Source organism: Silene latifolia, chromosome 5 (assembly GCF_048544455.1).
Source record: "Silene latifolia isolate original U9 population chromosome 5, ASM4854445v1, whole genome shotgun sequence".
Lineage (NCBI taxonomy): Eukaryota > Viridiplantae > Streptophyta > Magnoliopsida > Caryophyllales > Caryophyllaceae > Silene > Silene latifolia.
In genome coordinates, this window is record NC_133530.1 from 16,801,163 (window position 1) to 16,816,082 (window position 14,920).

The 14,920-nt window shown below is 45.0% G+C and overlaps 1 long non-coding RNA gene across 1 annotated transcript in view; it reads left to right on the top strand.

Annotated features, from left to right (window-relative positions):
- LOC141656880 (uncharacterized) overlaps positions 1-14,920 on the top strand; it is a 220,630-nt gene that overhangs the window by 74,434 nt on the left and 131,276 nt on the right. The gene's annotated exons all lie outside the window — the stretch shown is intronic.

Here is a 14,920-nt window from a genome sequence, read left to right on the forward strand (position 1 = left end):
GACACAGAAAAATGCTATAAGTTGAAACACGTGCTTCAAGATATGATTGAAGATGGTCGACTCCCAATTCCACCAGGAGGTAAACCCAACAACACTCAGAATCCTCTTGGAGTTCTAGTGATTACAAGTGATGAATCTACCTTAGATTGCTCACACCTCATTTCTCCCACCGAAAACGAAATTCATGCGATCGAGAAAGAGGGATTCTACTCTACTATCTCCCCTACCATTTCCGACTTCATCACATGGGCAAGGAGTATAGATAGACAAGTTTGGGAGCTAGAAAGCGTGATAACGACCCTACGCGATCCCGACGCAATACCCGAAGAACATGCACCACTAATCTTCTCTCAAACCGCCACTATGCAAGAAGTAGTCACCGTGGTTGATAGATTAGTCGATCAAATCATACGACTAGAAAGTGACATCATGAGAATGAGGGAACTAGCTGCAATCAATGGTGTTTGGGCCGATAATGATGAAGACGAGTATCTCATTGAAAACTCCGTAGTCAAGGAAATAGTCCAAAATGGCAAAGACCAAGAGGTGGATCACCTAACTCGTTCGGGTCGCCCATACCAAAATACTACTCAAAGCGGTCCAACCAACGTCATCACACCAAATGACAACGAAGATGACCCCACTGATCATTTTGCTCAAGCAATTACAGAAAACCAAGGCTGATCTTTCAGTCTGGCAACTAGTGGCAAGCTCGTTTCCGCATCGCCAAGCTTTACTGCAAGCTTTGGCCAAATTGAATGTAGCGCATAATTCCACTCCCGAAGATGTAGTCAACTTGGTCTTCCAAGAATCACCGAAGCTAAGTAATCCTATTACTTTCTCAGACGAAGACTTGCCACCTTTTGGCGCTAGTCACAACCTTGCTTTATACATCACTGTCATTTGTCTAAAGAAGAACGTGCCAATGACCTTGGTAGATGATGGCTCCGCGGTCAACGCCATACCCCTCAAAACGGCATACAAGCTAGGCATGAAAGAGTCGGATTGGACTCCCACCAATCAAGGTGTACGTGCATATGACGGTACACGACGAAAAGTGGTTGGACTTGCTAGCCTAACCATAGCCACGGGACCAATCGAACGAAAAGTTAACTTCCAAATAGTGGACATCGAAGCTTCATTCAATATACTTCTGGGAAGGCCTTGGATCCACGCTTCCAAAGCGGTAACATCCACCCTTCATCAAAAGATCAAGATCCCACTAAATGGCAAAGTTGTGACGATCACTTCGTCACCCATCAAGGCAATAATCGAGAAACAATCAAACAATCAAGTCCTTGCGGATCTCGTATACGAACTTGGGGGCTTCCAAAGCGTGAATGTCATAGAAAGTGAGTTGGCACCTCTATACTATAATCCCTACTCCAACTTAGTGGTCAACCACATACTCAAATCCCAGGGATACTTCCCTGGAATGCCTTTGAACCCTATTCGAAAGAATACCTTCGCACCACACAAGAAAGGCAACTCAACAAGGATACCACTTGGACTAGGGTACAAACCCACAAAAGAGGAAGTCCTCGAAATGCTGGCCCAAGTCCAAAATCGCAAGCACGTGGGAGTCCAAATGAGACCATATCTCCCCACTCTAAATGGGTACTTTCTCCAAGAAGGAAGTTCAGAACTCTTTCATGGATTTCCCGAACCTTGGCATTATCTTGAGAGGAAGTTAGCCGGAATCGAGATCTTTCACGATTGCTACTTAATTCCTCCCGAAACGGTTCCTACCGTCAAAACCCGTCAAGCACCTTGCTTCGACGAACAAGCTGTTAGCCTATTGTTTGGAGAAGACCGATTCATTAGGGCCGCGCAGGATGAGATCATTACTATGATACTTCAAGACGATCGCTTCAACCCTACCGCGTTGATCACAGAAATCGACACAAAGCAGCAGAAAGGATGGAGAAAGTCAATCAAGTGGACCAACAACCAAGGAAGACTCTTCAAGCTCACTACTGGAGAAGGAGAGATGTTCAAAGGAGAACCAGGAGACGGCGAATTCGAGTCGGAGTCGGAGTCGGAGTCAGAGTCGGAGTCTAGAGAAGTTATTAGAGAGTCTACTCCTGTTGTCATCCCCACTCCCTTCGTTTCTCCTAGCTTAGCCTCGAGTAGTCACGGTAGTTCGGGGAATGCCCCATCGTTCCTTTGCCGCCACTGACCATGGATCGGTTGGCTTCTTTGTTTCAACTTTACTCAAATCTTAATATGAATAAATCGGTTCTCGCTTACTCTCGTGTTCTTTCGAGTGCAATTCTGTTTATGATGATACTGAGGATGACCAAGACCCAGACTTGATCGAAATACCTCCCTACGTAGCCAAAGAAATATTACAGGAAGGGGAAGGGGGACCAGTAATAGAGGATACCGAACCCATCAACGTAGGAACCGAACTAGAACCCAAAGAACTTAGGATAGGGACTACCTTGAGCTCTACCGAAAGGGCCGATTTCATAGACCTCCTAAATGAATTCAAGGACGTTTTCGCTTGGTCCTACAAAGACATGCCAGGGATCGACAGGGATATCGCCGAACATAGGATTCCGATTAAACCAGGTTTCAAACCTGTGAAACAGAAGCTTCGACGAATGAGAACAGAATGGGCTCTATAGATTAAGGAAGAAGTGGATAAACAATTCAAAGCCGGGTTCATCAAAGTTTCCGAGTACTCTGACTGGGTAGCTAACATAGTACCCGTGCCCAAAAAGGATGGGAGAATCCGTGTTTGTGTTGACTTCAGGGATTTGAACAAAGCAAGCCCAAAAGATGACTTCCCTCTACCTCACATTGACATATTGGTGGACAATACTGCAGACCACGCATTACTATCCTTCATGGATGGATATGCGGGTTATAACCAAATCAAGATGGCCATGGAAGATATGCATAAGACCGCATTCATCACCCAATGGGGAACCTATTGCTATACAGTAATGCCATTCGGATTGATCAACGCCGGAGCTACATACCAACGCACCGCAACTACACTCCTACATGACATGATGCACAAAGAAGTTGAGGTATATGTAGATGACATGATCGTCAAATCCAAGGAAAGAGAGGGACATATTGCGAACCTTCGCAAGTTCTTCGCGAGGCTACGAAAGTACAACATGAGACTCAATCCTCAGAAATGCACGTTTGGGGTAACATCTGGCAAACTCCTGGGATACGTGGTTAGCCAAAGAGGAATAGAAATAGATCCTTCTAAAATCAAAGCTCTGATCGAAATGCCACAACCTCAAACAGAAAAAGAAGTCAGAGGATTCCTAGGAAAGGTACAATATATAAGTCGATTCATATCGAAACTTACCATGATTTGCGAGCCTATCTTCAAGAAACTCAAGAAAACAGACCACACCGTGTGGGATGATGATTGTCAAAAGGCGTTTGACCGAATCAAGGAGATATTGGCTAAACCACCAGTGCTCATGCCGCCACAACAAGATCAACCTCTTGGTTTATATCTTACAGTAACTGAAACTGCCATGGGTGCTATGCTGGCCCAAACCGTAGGAAGTGAAGAAAGAGCTATTTACTATCTAAGTAAGAAGTTCTTGGAATATGAGTGCAAATACTCGCAACTCGAAAAGACATGCCTCGCTCTTGTGTGGGCAACGAAGAAGCTACGCCACTACATGCTTAGCTACTCCGTAAAAATATATTCCAAAATGGATCCAGTCAAATACCTCTTCGAGAAACCCGTCCTCAACGGACGTCTTGCAAGATGGACTCTGATGCTCTCAGAATTCGACCTCAAATATGTACCACTGAAAGTCATAAAAGGTCGCGCCGTCGCCGAATTCTTCGCAGAAAATCCTATCAACGACGCACAAACCATAGATACTTGGTCATTTCCCGACGAGGATATACTTCAAACAGATGTAGACTCCTGGGATCTATACTTCGATGGAGCATCAAACTTAAGAGGATTTGGAATAGGAGTGTTGCTCATTTCTCCTGAAGGTGAGCATACACCAATAGCTGTCAAACTCGACTTCGAGGTGACAAACAACGCTGCAGAGTATGAAGCTTGTCTCATTGGACTACAAGCGGCAGTAAGCTTAGGCATCAAAAACCTCCAAGTACATGGGGATTCATCACCGATCATCAACCAAGTTACAGGATCTTGGAAAATCCGAAGCGAAAGCCTCGCACCCTATCAGGCTAGGATAGACCAAGTGGCTCAATTCTTTGACCACGTGACCTACTTGCACCTACCTCGAGAGGAAAATCAATTTGCAGACGCTCTTGCGAAACTTGCATCTTTGATAAATATGCCAGATCACATGGTGGAAATGCCTTTGTGTATCGAACGACGATCAGAACCAGCTTATGTCCACCAAATCACCAATGAAGAGGAAATCGCGCAGGAACCCTGGTTCCAAGCAATCCTGAATTTCAAGCTTAATGGTACCTATCCACCAGATATGGACAAAAGGGGACAACGTGCTATACGCCTATTAGCTTCCCAATACATTCTGATGCAAGGAGAGTTATACAAAAGAACACCTCTTGGTGTAGTCCTACGTTGCCTTGATCATTCACAGGCACGAAAGGTGATGGAAGAAGTCCACGACGGAGAATGCGGTCCTCACATGAGTGGGCCTATGATGGCAAAGAAAATCACACGTTTAGGGTATTATTGGACCACAATGGAATCCGATTGCATCAAATACGTGAGACATTGCCACAATTGCCAAATCTTCGGGAATGTAAAACATGTCCCTCCTTCGTTGCTATACACGATGACATCTCCTTGGCCATTTTCCGCATGGGGAATTGACATAATCGGAAAAATAACCCCAGCCGGAACAGGGGGTCACTGTTTCATCCTAGTAGCAATTGACTACTTCACCAAATGGGTAGAAGCGGCTTCCTACACTGCTCTTACGGCTAAAAATGTGGCAAAATTCATACAAAACAACATCATCTGTCGATATGGTTGCCCACATGAAATCATCAGTGATAATGGGTCACACTTCCAAGCCGAAACCGAGCAATTGCTAGCCAAATATAAAATTAAACATCACCACTCTTCGCCCTACAGACCACAGACTAACGGCGCGGTAGAGGCGGCGAATAAGAACGTTGTCACAATTCTCAAGAAAATGACTGACAACTACAGAGATTGGCCAAGCAAGATACCCTTTGCTTTATGGGGATATCGTACATCTGTCAGGACGCCCACTGGGGCTACTCCTTTCTATTTGACCTACGGCATGGAGGCTGTACAACCAGTCGAGCTAGAAATACCATCCTTGCGTATTCTACTCGAAAGCCAAATCCCTGAAGCCGATTGGAAGAGGGATAGATATGAAGAACTCATCCTCCTGGATGAACGTAGGCTACGCGCCTTACATAATGTCCAAACATATCAAGCACGTATCAAACGAGCTTTCAACAAAAGAGTTAGGCCAAGAAACATCAAAGAAGGAGACTTAGTACTCAAATCGGTTAGAGCTCTTTTACCTGTCGACCCAAGGGGAAAATTCAAACCTAATTGGGTCGGACCATATCTAGTCAAATCCATACTCCCAGGAGGTGCGGTTAGAATCACAGACCTAGATGGGAATGAGTTTTCAAACCCCACAAACCTTGACCAACTGAAGCGATACTATGCCTAGAACAGGACCAAACACACGCCTCGCGTAAACCCATGTGTCGCTCTTGTGGCACTAAATAAACGGCCCCTGGCCAAGCTGAAATAAGCTAAGTGTCACTATGCTCTTGCATCTTGACAAGATTGACATCCTCATATCATCAAATAAACTAAATTCGCACCTTGAGAACAAGCAAAAGCTCATGCTTATTTTCTATGTTCATTACAAGCTCTTGCTTCGAACAATTATTCTTTTACATTTACTCGAACTACGCGCAAGGGTTTGATTTCGCTTTTTTTAAGTGAATACGTAGGCAATCCTTCACAGGATTCAACCCGTTATATCTAAAATGTAAATAGAAGGACATTTGCATTGCATTTGAAATTCGACAAGAATAATAAAAGAAAATCACAACGGTTTCTTAACCATTCAACCTTTTTTATTCCATTCGCTTTCTAATAATAGTAGTACGTCACATAATAAAAATAGAATAGGCTAGGATTCTAAAAATCCCTCCTTTTATTACAACAATAATAATAATAATAAAATAATAAATAAAGACTTGGACTATTCCTCCATCTTCCCTTTGCCCTTGTCATTCTTGACATACTTCTTGTCACGACCTCGAGCTGGGCGCTCTTGCACCACTTCAGACCTAATCACCAACGGTCTTTCTCGAGGCCTGACTCTTCCATTCTTGCCAACCACCATCTCTGCAACAGGAGTAGTCTTTGATTTCTTCGAAGGATGAATGACCTGAAATCCAGCTTCTGCTTCTCCTTCTGTCAGATGCTTCTCTTTCTCTTTCTCTCCCTCGCGCACCTTGTAGTCAACAGGTTCGCGTTTCCTCAGCCTTTCGCGTTCTTCCGAAGTTGCAGCCTTTCTCCACCTCAGATAGGAATCTGACACCCACAAAGCATTGGCGGAGAAGCTCAAGAACCACATGTTCCTTTGGGCCCATTTGATAGCCCACTCTCTTCGGCTCTCGGTAGTAAGCGCCACGGCAGTCTGCGGGACGGTATCAAGCCTCGGGATAGTCTGCTTCAGTCCAACTTGCCTCATCAATCTTTCCGGAAAAATGCATACCATGAACTCCAATCCCGGAATGCGCACGGACCTAGTGGGATCCAAAGAAGACACTCCAGTGACAGACTTGAGGTGCCACCACGGTACGATCCACCTAATCAACGGGCCATCATCATTCTTCAGCTTGTTCTTCCAATAGTCGCAGACCCGGGTGAAGTCCACCATGTACAACCGCGTCCTCATCGCAATCATACGGGAATGATAGGAAAGTGCATGAACTGGGGGCTCGAGCAGTCGGAGCCGTTCCATAAGCCAAACCTACCCAAAAGCAGGTATTAGACACCAAAACAAAAAAAAACAAAGAAAAAAAAAACACAAAAAAACAAGAGAAAAAAAAAAACACAAAAAAAAAAAAAAAAAAAAAAAAAAAAAAAAAAAAAAAAAAAAAGAAAAAAAAAAGGGTGTCTTTTACCTGTAAGATAACGGGACTCCCCGAAAATGGAAGATCGCGGTTGGATTTCCTATTATCCAAACCCAAGATAATCTCCCTAAGCATAAGCAAGTGGGCTCTGTGACTCCATTTGCTCGATAAGACCCAAAAGACGGGGATCACCTCGCAAATCTTCATCAACGTGTCCATGGAAGACATACACATGCAGCAAATAAAAGCCAAATGCTCTCCTCCTAGCAACATAAGAGACAGTGGGGTCGGCCCTGTTAATGAATCGGTCTACAAAATCCAGCATTTTCACGCCTTTCGGGGTAACTAAGCGATCCACCTCAAGTCTGGTCAGTCCGAGCAAGTCTCTGAATTTGCTCTTATACCCTTGTGAAGTGGAAGGAATGGCAGGTAAATGCTCGGGGTCCCACCCACCAATAGCAGCAATTTCCTCCGGAAAAGGACAAATGTCACCACCTGGGAACGCGAAAACATGACAATTTGGGTCCCAGTAGTCGAGACAAGCATCCAAGAACGGTTTTACAACCTTAATGAGTTTCAAACTCAATAGAGACCCAAGGTTATAAGCACCCATGTCGTGCTTCTCAATATTCGAGAACTCATTAGTCCATTCCTTCAAGCGGATCTCCAAAGTGTTCATGATGACAATTTTCTCTTGAAAATTTATTTTGAGAGTTTTTATGTGAATTAACGGAGAAGAGACGGAAGAATTATATGATTTAAAGCTTCATCGACGCTTCTATTTATACTAATTGCTGTTTCCAAAAATCCGCTTAACGGACCTTAGGAACAGGCGCAAAGACTCTGCGCCTCTCAAAGGGACGCGACTCATGTCTGCGCCTCTTCCCAGGACTCACCTTCCGTGATTTCGCGTTTTGATCTTTCCTAATTCTATAACGAATAATTTCCTATTCCTACGGGATTTTATTTTGGTAAATACGAACAGTTTACCATGTTTCAAGTTTCCTAAGTTCGCGGGCGCGCATTTCGAGGCGACATCGACACCTTCGCCATTTTCATCGCACTTAATTCTTCTTTATATTTTAATTCATTTATTTATTTTTAGGAAATAAATTTCATTTTCTTTTTAGGAAATAATTTTCTTTTGTTTTTTTTGTTTTTTTTTTTTTTTAACAAATTTCAACATTTCATTTCTACATTTCTACACTTATATATCTCTTTTTTTTTTCTTTTTTTAGGGGGTAACCCTCCCTACCGTCCGGTCATTTCCGGCAAATTTTTTGCATTTTTGTGTCCTTTCGAGTCTTTTTTTGCGCTAATTAAGACCATATGTGTATAAAATGTATGTTTTGGTGTGACTTCCATGTGAATTTCGGCAGCATGACGGCATAAACCGTTGTCTACCAAACCTGTTCAAGAACTAACCTGCAGGTACAAGCAACACAACCCAGCAACAAAGGCACTCAGGCCATCATATATACAAATGTACGAGCAAACTGGGGGCTTGCGCCCCGAACCAAGACCAAAATCCAAGCAAACTGGGGGCTTGCGCCCCAAACAAAGTCCAAAAATGTTCAAATGTACAAGTCTGCAAAGCTACGCAAAACTACCGCTGGGCACCCTCCAACTCAGCAACCCTCGCCGTAAGAGCAGCAATCTTGGCATCCCGAAACTCAAGCTCCCTCAGCAAGTGAGCTGTCTCCTCCCGGGACTGGGTCAACTCTCGCTCCAGCTCGCGGCCACCCTGTAAACAGAAATAATTGGCTCATGTCAATGGTTTCAAACAAAACTGAAAAAAATCAAAAGAAGTCAAATGAGGTTCATACCTGACGACCTAGACCACCGACGAGTGCCTCGATGGCGGTAGCTCGCAGCCGGTTGGCCACCCTCCATAGTGCCACGAACCGAGACGGCGCGACCTGCATTTCAAAAGAAATTCTCAGTAAAGTGAACAAGTCCAAACAAACGTGTTCTTACACGAAAGGTATATAAGCTGGAGGCTCACCCTCCGAATCAGATGCTGCCAGTCGTCTAGGCCAGCATCCGTCACAGCTACGTCAAAGTCACGCAACTCGGAGATCGTCATCCTCCCGGTCGCGTCAGTGTACTCAAGGGTCTCGGGGTACGCTGGGGGCTCGATGCCCGCCGCCTCAACCTCCTGAAAAGACAAATAGTTCTCGTTAATCGACGATCTTTCGTCGTAATTCCCGAAATCAAATCAAAGAAAAGTAGAAGATACTCACCACTACTAGCCAGTACGCCAACCTCCCGTAAAGAAACGCCGAGTAGTCCTCGTCAGGCAGAAGAAGGTCGTCGCCACTGGCACCAGCCAGGTCCGCCTCCCTCTCAGCCTCAGTAGGCTCCCTGAACATCGTCCCCGGAGGGTCAATGGGAACCGTCAACGCGCCCCGAGAGCACTGACGAGCCAAACGCTCACCCAGATACCACACAGGACCCATCGACGTCCACAATAGCAGCCGACTCGGGCTCCTAGGTCGAAGGACCTCAGCGACAAAAGGAGGCGCTCCAGCGTACTCCGCCCAAGGTCTGGGCACCCACTGCGACAAGATAAGGCAAAGATCATTCCTATGATCAAGTGAAAGCAAAGGATAAGAAATATATATGAATACGAGTGGGATACTCACGCTGCTCAGTTGAAGGGCGTTCACATCCCGCCGGTAGACATTGTGAGAAGAGCGCTTGCTCTTCGTCCGGCACATCACCCAATCCCTCACCACGAGATAGGCCTTCTCCAGCGGCTCTGTCCTCTTGGGCGCGAGACTCGGGAAGTAAGAATACACCCGTACGTAAAATGAATAATCAATGACGATCTTTCGTGATTCAATAAAGAAAGGAATTTACTTTGGTCTAAAGGAAGGTTCATACCTCCAAAGAGTAGTCCAGTCCGGCGGCGCAGGAGAAGTCCCCTTCTCCATCAACTCCGGACGAACCATGGCCCTCATAAAGCGGATGAGGACCGCAAACCAAGAAAGATGACCGGTCCCGGCGCCCTAGGGAACTCGGGTCGAAAGGAAGGGAAGAAGCTTCGTCGACGTGACCTCTCGCCTTTGTCTCGAGATAAATCGAAGACAGGGAACCACCAAAGCCACGGACAGAGCCCTCTGCTCACTGTACAAGGAGGAGGAGCCGTCTCCCTCCCATCGATCGTCACCGGCAAGGGGTCTTCCCGCAAAGTAGTCTCGGACGTAGGTGCGGGTACCAAACCCGGCAAGATCGCAACAGACCTTCGGCGACAAGTTCCAGCCGATCAATCTCCTCGCCTCAGCCGAATCCGCCCTCATGGCAGTCTCCGGCCACACCATCTCCTCGGTCTCACACGGCAGACCGGAAATCATGCCGTAGTCCTCCAGAGTAACTCCCACCTCACCAAAAGGCAGGTGAAACGTGGAAGTCGTATCCCAGAATCGGTCCAAGAAAGCGCGGACCAGGCTAAGGTTGGCCCGCAACTTCCTCTTCACGATATCCCTCCAAACCTGAACCAGAGGACCAAACGCTCCACGCTCGATCATGGCCCTCTCCTCCGCCGACAGCCGCTCGTAGTGCTCCATCGCTGTCGTGTAACCCGAGAACGACCTGATGTTCCCGGCCTCCTATAATGATTTGAAACAAAGCTATCTTTAGTTTTGAATGAAATGTGAAAGAAATTTGGACAAAAAGAACGAAAGAGGATGTGAATTCTTATTTACCAAGCTCTTCACCGTCCTATAGGACAGGTGACCCTCTGCAGCCCACACGAGGTGCCTACTCTCCCAGGTCTCAGCCCACGCAGGAGCTCCCCTCAGCTGACGACCTCCTCGCCCGACGTTGGCCCGTCTCGGGGCCTCCTCCTCCTCCTCCTCGACGGCCTCCTCCTCGTGAGCCTCGTCTCCAGTGGCCATCACCGCAGCGGTAAAGGCCTGCTCTAAAGCCTCCTCAACCGTAACAACGTCTATCTCCATGGGAGTCCTCCCAGAAGTAGGAGCCTCATCACCTGCAACATTAAAGTAAATTCAGGCCGCGTCACATGACGACAAGCCTTTGTTAAGGGGTTTTCGAGCCTTCAGGGCCCTGAAAACTGCCCCCTTTCCATGCCATCTTTGGCCATATTCCCGCCAACCCGATCACTCATGTGATAAATTGGGTCAATTCAAGTCCAAGTCAAAGCCTAGTTCCAGGTTCGGGTCGAAAATTCGGCAGCATTTCGTTATAACGGCGATTATGCCCTAAAAAGGTGTCCTGAAAAAGTTGTTACAAACCAAAATTTCGAGATGGTAGAAAGTTTACCCATCATCCAAGGATCCCAAATATCAAATTTCATCGCAAATGGGCGTTCCTAAGGCCATTTTCGAAGCAATTTACGGTTTAGCTGTAAAACCGTCTCAAATTTCGCTCAAGAGCTCAAAATTTGATGAAAATTCGAAGCAAATACATGGTTATGTTCCTAACATTGCCTACTATCCATTTCTAACATCAATTTGGCAAAGCAAATCCATTTGGGGGAAAAGCCCCAAATTTTCGATCAAAAGGGTCGAAAACCCTAATTCTCGTGGCTCAAAATTCGACAAATGTAGATGATTAATGTAAGATTAAAGCACGTACCTCGATTACTCATGTTTAACGCAAGCTTTTGGATCCAACCTCGACGGAAATGGTGAAGATTTGAGAGAGAAATTGAAGGAATTGAGTTTCGAAATAATGAATATAATCCTTCTGATTTCGCGTTTTTACGCGGAAATAGCCAAATTGGGGAAAAGACGCAGCAGGCGCTGCGCCTCTTCCAAGAGACGCAGCTCCTGCTGCGCCTCTTCCTTGTGTTCCCTCCATACGAATTTTCAAAAATTCGTTATGAGTTCGTTATTTGTGGGCCCATCTTTGGTGCGCCTCTTCTTCAACGCTATTATATTCTTTTGGTCCGTTTCGATGGTTTTCTCTCGTTCCGGTCCGCATTTTATCTAGCGCAGCAGTATTTTGCAGTATTGCTCAAATCCTTATCCAGCGCAGCAGTATTTTGCAGTATTGCTCGAATCCTTATTATCCAGCGCAGTAGTATTTTGCAGTACTGCTCACTCAAGATTTCTCCCATGACGATCAAGATGTTCCTAGTCGTCAATTTAAACACCCAACGAGAGTTTGCTTGAGGACAGAGACAGGCAGATTCCCCAAAGTCATCAATATTTCCCCAGCAAGAGTTTGTTTGAGACCGACGCAAGCAGATTCAACCTCGAGTTTCGCCAGAGTTCGCTTGAGACCGACGCAAGCGGATTCCCCAGCAGTTTCTACCGACGTCCTGCTGCTTTCAACATTTCTTGTTTCCCCGCGAAGTTCGATTAAGTCTCAGGTATGATCTCTTCTTATGGCTGGCGAGCTTCCTTACGTAGTCTAATGGACTTTAAACGACCCTCCCCGATAGTCGACAGACTCTAAAATGTTCCCGACGACAGGTCCTTGGCTCAGACCCCTTGAGCCGCCTCGCGTCGCCATAGTCGTCAGGTTGTAATCTTCGATTGACCTGATGGCTATACTTTGACTTTCGCCTTGTCCAAGCCTCGTCAAAGTAGGGGGCTCAGACACCTCGTTTCTGCACCCCTCGCAAACCACCCGGTGATGATTGGGCCGCATGTTTGATTCGCGGAACGATTTGTGACAATTCATAAGATTATCGTCAAGTGATTGCTCAAATATTAATATCGACCTCTTAGTTGTCATCTACGTCCTGATACGGTCGTTTTGGCAGTAATTAGAGTACATTCGGAGTCCGGGTCAAAAACCGTCTCCATTTTCTGACAAACGTTAAATCCCGAGTCGGAATGTTCTGGAATGTTCCGGATATTTCTATTCCATATTTCATAAATTTTATCTTTTGGCAAATAATATCCCGTAATATTCATAAGATAATCGGATTATTTCCGTCCTACCATGCTCAAACGCGGAAATCTTTCTTCAACGGGAGGAAACCTCACGGGAATAGACGCAAGCAGTCTTTGCGCCTCTTCCAAGGGACGCAGTGGCTGCTGCGCCTCTTCCCAGGCCCTTCTTTGCATGATTTACGTATCTTTTTCATATCTTTCCGAGATTCACTTTCAAAGAGTCTCCGAAACCCTATTCCTTCACGTGATTAGTATAAATAGGAGCCTTCGTTCCTCATATTTCTCACGCGAGTGTCCGCCCTTCTCTTCTCCCTTTGCATTCTAGACTTCGTTCTTACTAATTGGCGCCTACGTGCTTGGACTTCCGACCACGTAAGCTCGGATCTTTCCGGGTACCAGCCTCTCCGTTGCATGACCGACCAATTTGACCAACTACACTCAATCAACTTTAATTAATCAATCGTTTTCCTCTTACGAGGGCACTTTCCTTGCATTCGTGTCGAGCATTCACTAATCGATCTTCTTAGTCCTTCTCGTTTCGTCAACATGTAAGTCTGAGGGTGTAAATCTCCTTATTTATTTATTGTATTTATTCATCGTATCACCATTGTAAGATTTATGTCGAAAACACCATTAAAACCGACTTCTAAAACCGTGCTTTAAAACTCTGTTTTTGCGGATTTCCAGAGAGAGCGTCGAGAAAAGACAAAGAATCGCCGCGCCTCTTGAAGGAGCGCAGTTCTGCTGCGCCTCTTCGTGAGGGCCGCAGATTCTCGCTTCTTTTCTTCTTCCTCGTCCTCTGTAATTCGCTTTCTTTTTTATTTGTTATTTGTTCGTCCGTTAATTCTTTGATATAATCGCCATTGATAATTCACATGTATATTGTATCATGTTATTCATTCATTAACTTGTTTTAATCAATGTTGCTAATCCGACTTAAATCCCTTATAACCAATATTCGCGGGTTTTCGTCATTTAATTCAAACCCGGATTCCGGGGATTCAATTTGTTCATATTGAGTTTCTGGAATTCGTCATTGATATAGTTTTCGTTTGTTTATTCACATGTTTGTCGTATATTCGTTGTATGTTCATCATGTTTAGACTAGTTTAATTAATTTCAACAGAGGACTCATTTATTAACATTCATTATTCCTTGTAAATAATCCGTTTAATTCCGTCTCATCCATGTTTATCGCTTTCATGACCATTAATCATATGTAATTAACCTGTTAATCACTTCCATCCGAGTCAAATAATTTAATCGATCCTTAAAATTTAACAATTAACATTAACGATTTGCAGTTCCGGCTTCACAGCCAGAACTCACCCTTGGAACAGACGCAGCAACTGCTGTGCCTCTTCCAGAGGGCGCAGTCCTGCTGCGCCTGTTCCAGGATGATTTCTGCCTCTGAACTCCTCTTCTGCCTTGACGTAGTTTATTTAGTTATGCATTAAATAACTATTATCCGTATTATCACCTTCCGTTCCTTTCGTTAATTAATTCTTTCATTCTTTTATTCCTTTTTATCAAATTATCCGTTTTAAAGGTATTTTCGACATAAATCGCCTATTCCGTTGTAATTATTGTAATTTTCATTATTGTAATTTCTTTTATTGTATTTATCTTATGGCTTGTATGCTTTCACATGTAATTGAGCATTAAATCCAACTTCGACCAAATTGTTTGCTAACTAATTGTCTACCGACTTAGTCTAATTCTCACATGTTAGGATTAATCAATGGATGTTGCATTCCATGCATACAATCGACGATATATCAAGTACGAATAACTTCCCTAATCATTAGTAGAGGCCGCTATCGAGGCGGGCGGGATTAGGTGTTCGATCAAAAGAGCTTCCTAATACGTACCCTCACCCCTTACTCCATATCTCCGTGGGCACCCGTGTTCATTGGCATCCACGAGAGTCATTCTAGACATAGAATGCTAAGGGTAACGATTGCTTAGTGTTCATGTCACTACTT